This window comes from Amblyomma americanum, chromosome 10 (assembly GCF_052857255.1).
Source record: "Amblyomma americanum isolate KBUSLIRL-KWMA chromosome 10, ASM5285725v1, whole genome shotgun sequence".
Classification (NCBI taxonomy): Eukaryota; Metazoa; Arthropoda; class Arachnida; order Ixodida; family Ixodidae; genus Amblyomma; species Amblyomma americanum.
Genome location: NC_135506.1, coordinates 59,536,523 through 59,547,805, shown reverse-complemented (window position 1 = coordinate 59,547,805; position 11,283 = coordinate 59,536,523).

Sequence of the window (11,283 nt, the reverse complement as noted above, 5' to 3'; positions counted from 1 at the left end):
TGCAAATGATACAGAAGTGGTTCACAATAATGGACGTCAGCAATTGCCAACAAGACATGCATTGCAATAACGCTGACGCCCGTCTGTTTACGGACGCAGATGACCCAAGATTAGAATGGCTTGAGGTTTCTTTCCTTGCTTACATCGAAGACCTCTGGAACGAAAGCCCGGCTGGAAGCTTCTTAAGCAGGGAAGCTCACCCGCTCTTGTCTTTGCGACCACGTCAAATGTGAGGTGCATTTATCACTTACTTGCCATCAAGAAGTTCCGCTTCGTGTATCGTATCACACGCAAATTCTCGAGTGACCCGATAGAGTCTATATATGTTTGGCTTCTTGCGACGAAGTAATAGCAAGTAGAGGAGTGCGCGGTGTCGGTTTCAAACGGCGGCGGCGTGGCGGTCGTTTCTAGTCGGCGTCGGCGGCGCGGCGCCTGATTGGCCTGGTATTCATCGGCGCCGGCGCAAGGCCATTTTTCGACGGCGGAGGCGGCGCCGGCGGCGTGGAAAGCTAAATCACAAATTTAAAAAGCTTTGCTAAACTAGTCGAAATTGTAGGGCTTTTCGCACTTAGGGCTCAGAATACAGAGGGGTTGAAGGGTGAGAGAGATGCAAAATTTTCCTTAAATCTTTTGTTCTTTAGGCGCCATATTAAAAAATACGCACATATTACAAGCGCGTATGTTGATTGTGTTGAGATGTTTCTTGCTCACGAACGTGCGTCGTAGTCGCAATTGTTTTCTTTTTTGCTATGCTTCCATTATACAGCCTACAAGTATTTTTGCACTGTGCAGAGTAAGTGAATTCGTCTAGAATTGTTAAGCAGACACCGACGCACGTGACACTTGATCTCTTAATCGTACTTCCACTTGTTCTAAATGAGATTGTGGTAATACATTATTCTTAACATAAAAATAAACAGACCTCTTCTATGACCAACTTTTGCTTCGTTCAGCCCTTTTTTTCAGTCAGTATATGTTATAACACAAACATTTCTGTCTGGACAGTTTGTGAAATCAGTTGTTCTGAATATTAATCACCATTTGTTTAAAGTAACTGTTATTGTAAGGGCCTTCTCCCGGAATAAAAAGAAATAAAATACTTTTTTGCAGCAGGTGAACATTTTTATAGCTGAGATATGTTACGATGCGTTGATGCCGTTTTGGGACATATCTCTGATTTCACCCGCAGCCACAGTGCCCGCGACCCTCAAGTCGTGATTCCGACGTTCCGAAACCCTTGTTTCTTCTCGTTGCGCCATGTTGCGCTTTTGACGAAGTTTCGGAACGCCACGTTGCGTTGTTTGGGGACGATATACACATGCGTAGACGCGCGGAGAGCAGGGTTGCTCTTGATGGTTTTGTGTTGATTCATGGCAACACACTTGACATGTTGACACTTTGAAATGATTATTTGCCTCAGACAGGGAAAAGAATTAAAGACAAACCTCAAACGCAGCTAGATTTGAGAGGGAAAATATATTCATATTTAGAGGGCGTACCATCGCGCCGAGTGAAAACGTCGGCGGCGGCGTTTTTTTCGACGATGTTCGCCCGGCAGAAAACGTCGTGGCGGCGCGACGGCGTCGGCGGTGGCGGCGCAGCGATGCCTCGGCGCACACCTCTAATAGCAAGACCTACTGAACTAGAGACCTGCACACTTGGGGGGATCCTATGGGACGGCGTGCGCCAACTTTCGTTAACTTTTTGGCCGTTGAGGGCGCTCGGTTGACCTGTTTGTCATGACCGTCATCATCGTCTGTTTTTCACAAATGATTTCTCTCCTATCACTGCCTCCCTGTGCATTTGTCCTGTCTTATTATTTGGAAACCTAGTAATGAAAGATGAAAATATGGCATTTCTTTAAATCCTAGAGGTGAATATTCTGTTTGCGTGCATGCATGCGTGAGACTTTCTGACATCTTTGCTAAGGCAATGGATGAATGATGAATACTCAAAACGTAAACAAATCACAAAACTATTACATCCTTGAAGTAAAATAACCGACGCCATCTTGCTCAACAGGTTAATTGTAGCGCCACGTCACCCGTAGCTGCCCTTCCCTAGCGGCAAAAGGCATGAACTAGAAGGTACGCGCTGGAGCAGTGCCAAGTGTGCATGTCTCTAGTTCAGTAGGTCTTGGTTAATAGTAAGAAACTCTATGCCTTGAGCCAACGTTTATACACAGAGTTTCTTGCTGTTAATAGTAAGAAACTCTAAGCGTTTATATCTATAAAAAAAAACGTTGCCTTCAGCACGGTGCCCTTTAGATTCCATTTTATTGATTGATTGATTGATTGATCGATCAACTTTTACTTCCATCAGAAAAGACTTTTCTCCCCGCCCCGGGCACGCAGTACTGGGGGACGGGGAGTTGTGCGTCGCGTTGAGAGGCTGGCTGGCAATCGGCTGGGGCACAGTTCGGAAGACCGAGTGTGGTTTTATACAACCTTTGTCCGCAAACTTTCGAGACTGATTTATTTACTTCTCTAGAAATTATTCCCCAAAACAAATGTTGTTGCTAGTGTTCCTGTATATGCTCCCGCAGGGATCCCTGCGGGAGCATATACAGGAACGCTAGTCTTGTTAACCCCCGTCGATCGCTTTGTCATGGTAGGGAACGCTGTGCAGCTTGTCAAAATAGCGCGCCAGCACAACGTCACACACCATAAGCTCGAGCAAAAAAGGAAAGCAGAAATCCTTTCAGAAAACAGCCCAAGCAAGAAAAAAAGGAAGAGCTCAAGTCCATCCAAGTTCTGAGTAAAAACCTGCGCGCACGAACATAGACAACCGAGAGGTGGGTGTTAGAGTATAGTAGCGACAAAAATATGCTGATGCCAGGTGGAGCCACGTCGCAGTGGTTACATATGGCGCGAATTTCAAATCCCCGCAGAAAATACACAACTTTCAGAGCCTGTAAAACGCAAACACTAGGCTCGATAGGGATGAAAATTGCGGCTTAACAACGATGAGAGAAAAAGGAAGGAAATGTTGCGGACGAAATTTTGATATCTGGCTTAGTTTTTTCACAAGATGACATGAAAGACCGACATATCTAAAAGCGCAATTTTCCTGGATATTTACCTCTGAATTGTAAAAAAATTACACTTATAAAATAAAATCTGTCCGCAACATTTCCTCTGTTCACTAAAAAAGAAAACGCTGCCGCAAACCTCATGAAAATCTGTCCATTTTTAGACACGATACAGCTCTAAAAGTTCCCATGTATTTCCTATGGACACTGTCACTGGTGAACCCTCTTAAGGACAGTGAAGGGAAAGTAGATTTTAGGCGGGTAGAAATAACCAAGCGAAGGTTATCTGATTTGTGGCTAAAGTCAAGAGAAGAGTAAAATTTGATAAGTCATGGCTAGGTGGCTTGAGCCACCGCCCGATTTAAATGGTTCAACCGCATCCATCCATCCATCCATCCATCCATCCATCCATCCATCCATCCATCCATCCATCCATCCATCCATCCATCCATCCATCCATCTATCCATCCATCCATCCATCCATCCATCCATCCATCCATCCATCCATCCATCCATCCATCCATCCATCCATCCATCCATCCATCCATCCATCCATCCATCCAGGATTGCAGGTTAACTGATTGGTGGATAAAATCAAGACAAGTGAAAAATTTCATTAGTCATGGCTAGGTGGCTTGAGCCACCGCCCGATTTAAAGGGTTCAGCCGTATCCATCCATCCATCAATCCATCCATCCAGGTTACCCTAATAGCTTCACTTGAGCAAAGAGAGCGGGAAAGGGCAGAGAAGAAGGTTCCTAGTGGCACATCAACAGGACCAGGTGGTATGCCGATTATGTTAATAAAGAAGCTAGGACCAAAATCCAAGCAACCATTAATACAGGTAGTGAATAAAATGATAGTGCATGGGAAACTCCCCGGCGAATGGCGATTAAGTGGAATTAACATTGTATATAAGGGAAAGGGGAACAAAGCTGACGTAACTACTGTCCCATAACAGTGACATCTGTGGTTTACAGGGTGGTGATGAGATTATAAAGGACAGATTGCAGGCTTGGGTGGAGAACGAGGGGGTGATAGGGGAGCTACAAAATGGGTTCCAGAAACAAAGGAGGTTGGAGGATAATCTGTTTTCATTGACACTGTATATTCGTTTCGGAAGTAGGCAGCACTTGAACTGCTGGTACTGGCGCCGCACGCTCGTGGCACCGCCACGGTACCGCTGCGGAACTTTACAGAACTGGGGGAGGGAGTGCAGGCGAATCGAACTGTCTCGCACCAAGTAGCTCATCGCCCCATGATGATTTGTGCGCCCATGGAAATTCAGGTGGAGCGCCGCCAGCTTTCCCTCTAGTATGAAACTCTATGCTCGCCGCAGCTCGTGGCCTTGTCCGTTGTGCTGTCAGTTCGCGCCGTGTGTCTGTTTTCGTGCCTCGTGAGACCATGAACGACAACATCGCCGAAGTCTTTTTTATGGTTTCTGGAGTCCTCCGACAGTCAGGATGAGGAAGCCGATGCAGTGCTTTCCTTCGCTGCAACGCACTTGTTCGGACAGTCCGCAACAGAATTCCCAATTACTACGAAAGCGTTGTAGCTAGATATTTCAGCTTTGGATTTGTGAGACTATTCATGTAGTCACGAGAGACGTTTGAGGAACTTTCAGCGCGCTGCGAGGCATCTGTGCATTGTCCGACGCCTCGATCGAGGGCGCGCACAAATTCCCGCCGAGAAGTCGTGCCTCATTGCCCTCAGCTACCTGGGCACGCAGAACAGCATGTATAGGGTCGCCGACACGTTCGATGTGTCCAAATCGTCGGTTTCGCTGTGTCTGAAAAGAGTTCTGGACTTCCTATTCGACATCAGTGGAAATACGTCATCGTGTGGGCAACACAGTTATTGCACCATCTGGAAAAAAAAATTCGTGTGAACTCGCGCATGCACATATTGGCGGCCTGTCACAACGCTTCTCAGCTAAAACTCAGAACAGTACCTCGTGTTGAGTAGATTTCTCCGCCATTCTCACGGAAATTGACGCCGGATCCGTCTACGGAGGGTAAAACTTCCGTAAGTTGTCCATCGGTGTTATACCACATCGGTGCGCATCGCTGTCCATGGTTGCCGCGCTGTCGCTGGCTCTGGATTGTACCGAACTGGGAAGTATTTGAATAGTTTTTCCGTAAAAAACTGTCAACTAATGTAGCACTTACTCCAACATTTGGCTCATTTTACTCAGCTTAAATTCGTACTTTTTTTGTAATGTTGCTACCCGTAGCATCATCTACCTGTAGCATGCGTAGCGTCACCCGTGTGCCAGCGGTGCGGCTTTGTCTGTTGGTGGCCATCGAAAATTTTAATGGCCATTGACTGAATGGGCATTGAGTTGGCCGTGTGACAGGGGTATGAGAGAAATATGATGGGTTGAGCGACTCTTTGAAGAATGCAACATGAAAGCCAATTAATTGTCTGTACATTGGCACACTTAATGCCAAGCTGTTGCAGTATTCCTCTTATTTTGGCTCTTCTAAAACACTCCTGTCGTTTTCTGATTCCATGCTCATGTTTCTCACCTGAGCCCAATCTTCAAGCCACTTCTTGTCAGTGGCGCACCCATGTGACACAAACAGAGCGAATGTGTTTTTTTTTCATCTGCATGTTCTGTGTTTGGGGGTGCCAGATAAGACTAATTCTTTTTTTATATATATTTGACTGTGCATTTTTTGTTCTGTTCAAAAGAGGGTCGACTTATTACTTCTTTGTGTCCATCTTGTGAGTGGGGAGTAGCTAAATAATTGTTTTGATAGAATGGACAAGTCCCTAGTAGAAGCTCGTAGGAATGGCACAGGTATCTGAGCCCTTGAACAAGCGCTGCCATAAGCCATTTTTCTTTTCTGCAGCCATTGTAGTTATCACCCCTTCTTTGCTGTAGCATTTTGCAATTTCAATGAGAACCTGAGCATTGTAAAGTTATTTCATGTGTTTGTGCACAAAAATGCTTGGAAAGAAAGGAGTTGGTTGAGAAGGGATATGCTGGATCCAGATTTATTTTCTCCTTTTCTTTTCTTTCAGGTTGAAAGCCAGTCTTCTAACGTTTTTTATCAGGTCCAAGTCTCCTGTTTAGCTGTCTGTGTTTTAACTTTCTTCCAAGACATGCTACCTGCCTTCTGGTCTTGATGCAGTGGACTGTGTTCCGGCATTTGTGATCACATGATGTTCACGTCCAAGGACTATTACAAGAATCCCATGCATGTTTAGTTATGCATTTTAGGTTATGCATTATGCATTCAGATGCTTTTGCTGCTTTCCTATATTTACACAGATTTTCTTTGCACATTTTCACTTTCTGTTCTCATGGGCAGTTGCTTCATCTCCCTTGCGACATTGAAGGTGCACCTTGATGTACTATTGATGTGAAGATGTCGACATTGCCATGAAATTAGTTGTAGTCACTTGAAAGTCCTGTTTAAACATCAGGCCCATCTAATTAGTAATAGATGCTATAGGCAACACTGTTAAACACAAATTTTAATTGATGATTTTAAGTGGAATTGCGGGATGGAGATTCAGTGAACTTATTTACATGTATTGTGTCACGTGTTTTTATTGAATTTCTATCCCTCCCTTGATGAAGTTATGTTGGCTTGATGTAGTCTGCAATTATGCGCATGCACAATTTCAGGAGTAATAAGGAACATTGATTAGCAGGAGTAAGCAACATTCGTTCCTATTGGCTTTTTTAACTCTGAGAAACATTTCTTATTCTTTCTCAGCTTCTAGATTCCAACTATATGCTTTCATGTGCTGTGCTGTTTTTGAGTAAGCTTGAAGCAGTCTCCGAGATGTGGTATGGCATGTAATAAATATAATCGTTAGCAGCATCACATTGGTTTTTGCAATCAAATTTTTTTTGCGCTTCTGCGATTAAGCAGTATTGTGCAATCTGAGAGCTTCCAGTCAGCTTCTACTGGGCCCCACCACTGAGGGTTCTAATGAGTGATGTGTATCGTTGTTATTCTGTGAGTTTGGTTGGGAAGATTGTGTATCCCTTAATACTCCATCCATGGCTTGATCGTCTGCTTTCCGGCTCTGTGGCTGAAAATGACTTTTTCAGGTCTTGTTGTGAGGGGAACTTTTTTTCCGTATGTTGTTTCAGCTCTCTATCACGTGAAACAATGGTTTTATGTGTAACTGGCTGAAACATTACGTCGTAAATTATGATCCTTTACAGCCCATAGATTGGCTGGCAATTTGCAATGGGAACTTTCCACCTTAAAGCTATTCTCTCAGATGCGCTTGGTGGCATTCGGACTTTGAGATGAAACTGGTGGCAAGATGAAGGTGCGACCGAGAGTGCTGGTTTTGCTACTTTTTGCAATTTCTTTTATTAATAAAAGTGGTCAGTATCCATCTTAGTGTCATAGAATCTGAAGAATTTTAGTCACAAAGAATTTCAGTGCTTTATTTTCTTGTGTTGGGCTGGTGATGGCTTTTCATGCGGAAAAATGCAATCTACCTTAGTAGGTTAAATTTTGTTTATCAGGATCAAGTTTTCTTCAAGTCTTACTTTCTTGCTCAATATTACAGTGCATATTTTGTCAGGATAAATAAATCTTGGCGAAAGTGTCGTCACGTTATGTTAATCCTCTTGGGAGATGGGCCAGCCGTCATCCATGCCCTGAAACATATCCCTTCCATTTTGCGAACGATATGCTTTCTTCTATTGCCCAGGCTCAACAAGAACTTGGAGCAAGTGTGACTTACTGCCTCAACAAAGGCCAGAAGCAGGAAGAGCCCGTTTCCTGTGCCCTGAGGGCGGGTACGCCACCAATATCCACACTAAGTTCAAGAAGAACCAGAGGACACACACCGGAGAGAGCCCCTTCCAGTGCACCCGATGCAACAAGACCTTCACCCGCAGGTGCAGCCTAATGGAGCATCTTCGTATCCACACAGGCGAGAGGCCGTGTTGATGCACGCATTGCAGCAAGAACTTCACTCGGAGCAGCCTCCTGAAACAGCATCTTCGTATCCACACAGGCGAGAGGCCGTACCGATGCACACATTGCATCAAGAACTTCACTCTGAGGAGCCAAATGAAACAGCATCTTCGTATCCACACAGGCGAGAGGCCGTACCGATGCTCACATTGCAGCAAGGACTCCACTCTGAGGCGTGACCTGATACATCTTCGTATCCACACACGCGAGAGGCTGTACTGATGCACACATTGCAGTAAGAACTTCACTCTGAGCAGCCACCTGAAACAGCATCTTTGTATGCACACAGACGAGAGGCCATACCGATGCAAACTATGTCCCATGGCTTTTGCTAGGAGTGCACAGCTGAGTTTTCATATGCGAACCCACACCCGCAAAAAACCATCTGTGTGATGCTTGTGCTCTAGCACCTTTGCAGAAACAGTACTGACAATACTTCTAAGCCACAGTGTTTTGTACCTGCATTGAGTGGTGACAGGCCACTTTCACAGTTATGTGACCTCTCTTCTGGCACTGGTAGTAGACTGCTTGAAATACATGTTTCTGTTTTGCTAGTGTTATTGTTAAAGTGGCATGTTGTACCATTTTGACATGATCAAGTATTCTTTGCATGTGTCTCCTGCAACCAGATTGGTGGAGCACTGTTCAACTTTCTTGTCTCCAAGTAATGACCTTCATCAGTTCAGAAATTTTGTAAACTATGCCTCAGCTTTTTTTTCAAATAGAACATATTTATTTAATTCTACATCACAGGCCTGCAAGGGGGCATTACACTGGAGGCGGGCTCAGATATGTATAAGTAATTATAGTTCTTCGATTGATGCCTTGATGCGGTCAGGTATGTCATGTAGAACAGTTTCCATGGGCAAGTTATTCCACTTTCTGACAGTCGTGCTGAAGAACGACTTCAGATGGGCGGAGATGGACGCTCGAAGAGAATGCACACTTTCATGTCGTTAATTCGACGTGAGTAACGGTGGGCTGGGGTGATGACGGAAGTGCTCAGGGGTGATTGGTAGACTTTATGATAAAGGCAAAGTCTAGTTATATTTCTGTGCGATTCAAGTCAGGGAAGGCTAGCTCGAGATTTCAGTGATGTAATGGTGAACGCTGTTGTGGTACGAATAATCTGTACGCATGAGACACATTTTTCGATTGTGGATGGATTCCTGGGCCTTGGTAAGGTTGACTTGATGGAGGTCCGAAATGGAAAATGCATATTCAAATTTCGTCCTCTCTAAAGTTAAATTGGCGGTTAGTTTTACTGTGGGTGGAGCAAGCCGTATGTTGCGTTTTAGGTAGCCAAGAACAGTTTTAGCATCATTTGTTATATTCATAATGTGGGAAGACCAAGTCATTTGGTTTGTAGGGCTGATTCCTAAGTATTTGTATGATAGTGCATGTGCTATTCCGCCACTGCATATGCTGTAATTTGATGGATGATAGCAATGACAACAATGAAATGAGACAAGAGTTGTCGTATTAGCATTTAAAGATATTCACCTGTTGGTGCACTAATTTTCAAAGAGTGCTAAGTCATTTTGCAGATGGAATGAGTCACTGTTGTTAGTGATGCTCTGGTAGATGCTGCTGTCATTAGCAAATGACCAAACAGTTGATGCAAGATCATGCAGAAGATTGTTAATGTAGATCAAAAATAGTAGAGGGCCTAGAAAGGTGCCTTGTGGCACACCATAAGTTACAGGGGACATTGACGACCCGCAGTTGTTACCGAATACGTATTGCTGCCGATTATTCAAAAAATATTTTAGCCAATTAAATACAAAGGTGCTTAAGTTCAAGCGCGACAGTTTGTATAAGAGACATTTGTCGGCTGCTTTATGGAATTGTGCTTCGATGTCTAATAGAAGTGCATCCACAGGTATAATAATATCTATGCTCAAGCTGACGTCATTAGCAACTAGAGCTAGCTGAGTTGAACAGGAAAGGTTTTTAAGAATCCATGTTGTTTAGGTTGCGAGAATTTGACAGACTGTGAAGTAAATTGACCGGTGAAGGCATTTGTGTTTGGACAAAAAATCATGTTTTCTCGTTAGCTGCCAGTACTGCTTAGCGACGCCAAACTTGGAGAACTTACGAGCAATTGCTGCTGAAAGATGCTCACTCTTGGCATTGGGTCTGAGTCTGAAAGCGGTACATTTTCCAGGCGACTTATATGCACTCATGGCCTATTGAAACCATCTGCTTTCTTCCCAACCACAAGTGGTGCATTAAAACAGGCTGATGACTGTCTCTCCAGCGCTCCCTCATTGAGAATCTCATCAACTTTTTTCTCAAAAGTTGGCAGGTGTTTGGATGTGCCAGTCTCGCTATGCAGTCTTTGTCCATCTCTATTGTTACGTGTACCCTGGAAGAAAGTTTTACAATGACCACGTTTAATGTATTGGACCAGGTAAGAAAAATTGCAAGATGTCAGTGTGATGAATAGATGCTTTACAGAGCGGGAGCATGTGCGCCGCCATATTTGGTCACGTGACCATTTCGCCATCGCCGGCCTTTGGGCCTTCTCGTTCCGATGGCTGCTGGCGCCGGTGCCCGGGTGCAAGATGCTTCTCCAGCTCTCACTGTAAATAACGAGCTGTCGGACGGCACAAAAACTTAGTGTGAGTGCTCATAGAACGTATTGGTTCTGCAAAACGTTTGGTCCAACCAGCTAATTTACTCGTCTCCTTTAGACCGCCCGCATCAGTTCAAATGTGTCAACAAACCGCGATTAGCTACCTGCATGTCCATATTTATTTAGTCAATTCACCGTATTACGCAATTTGTGGACCGCATAACTTGCTGTCGAACTGCAGATTAAAAGCGGGACACTGCCTGAAAGCTTGGTTTTTAGAGCCCGATGTTTTTTCCGAGTGCAGGAATATGGGTTCACAGCTATTAAGAACGTTCACTGCTCAGCACTGTGCACACGGCTTACAACCGAATGTGCGCGTGATCGCCGGCCAATCGCTAAGGTATTTACTTTATCCTCCGTTAACATTCTGGCTTCCAAAAGAAGAATTATGCATGCTTTTCAAAGGCCCGTTCAGCAGCTCGGCGACAGACTGTACGCTGTTGTTAATTACGTAAAACTGAAAACTGCTCCGGAGTTCATTATCTGCAGATGTAGCCAGCTGGAGTAAGCGGAAATATACATGTCTTGATAAATTTCACCTCTTTCCGGTGCATTAGAGTACTTCTGTAGAGCTTTGCACTGGACGAGAGAATTGCATGTCGAAGCGCCTCCTCTGACTTTTGAAAAGCTTCGCTGCCGCTTCCACCATGCATGCGCCAA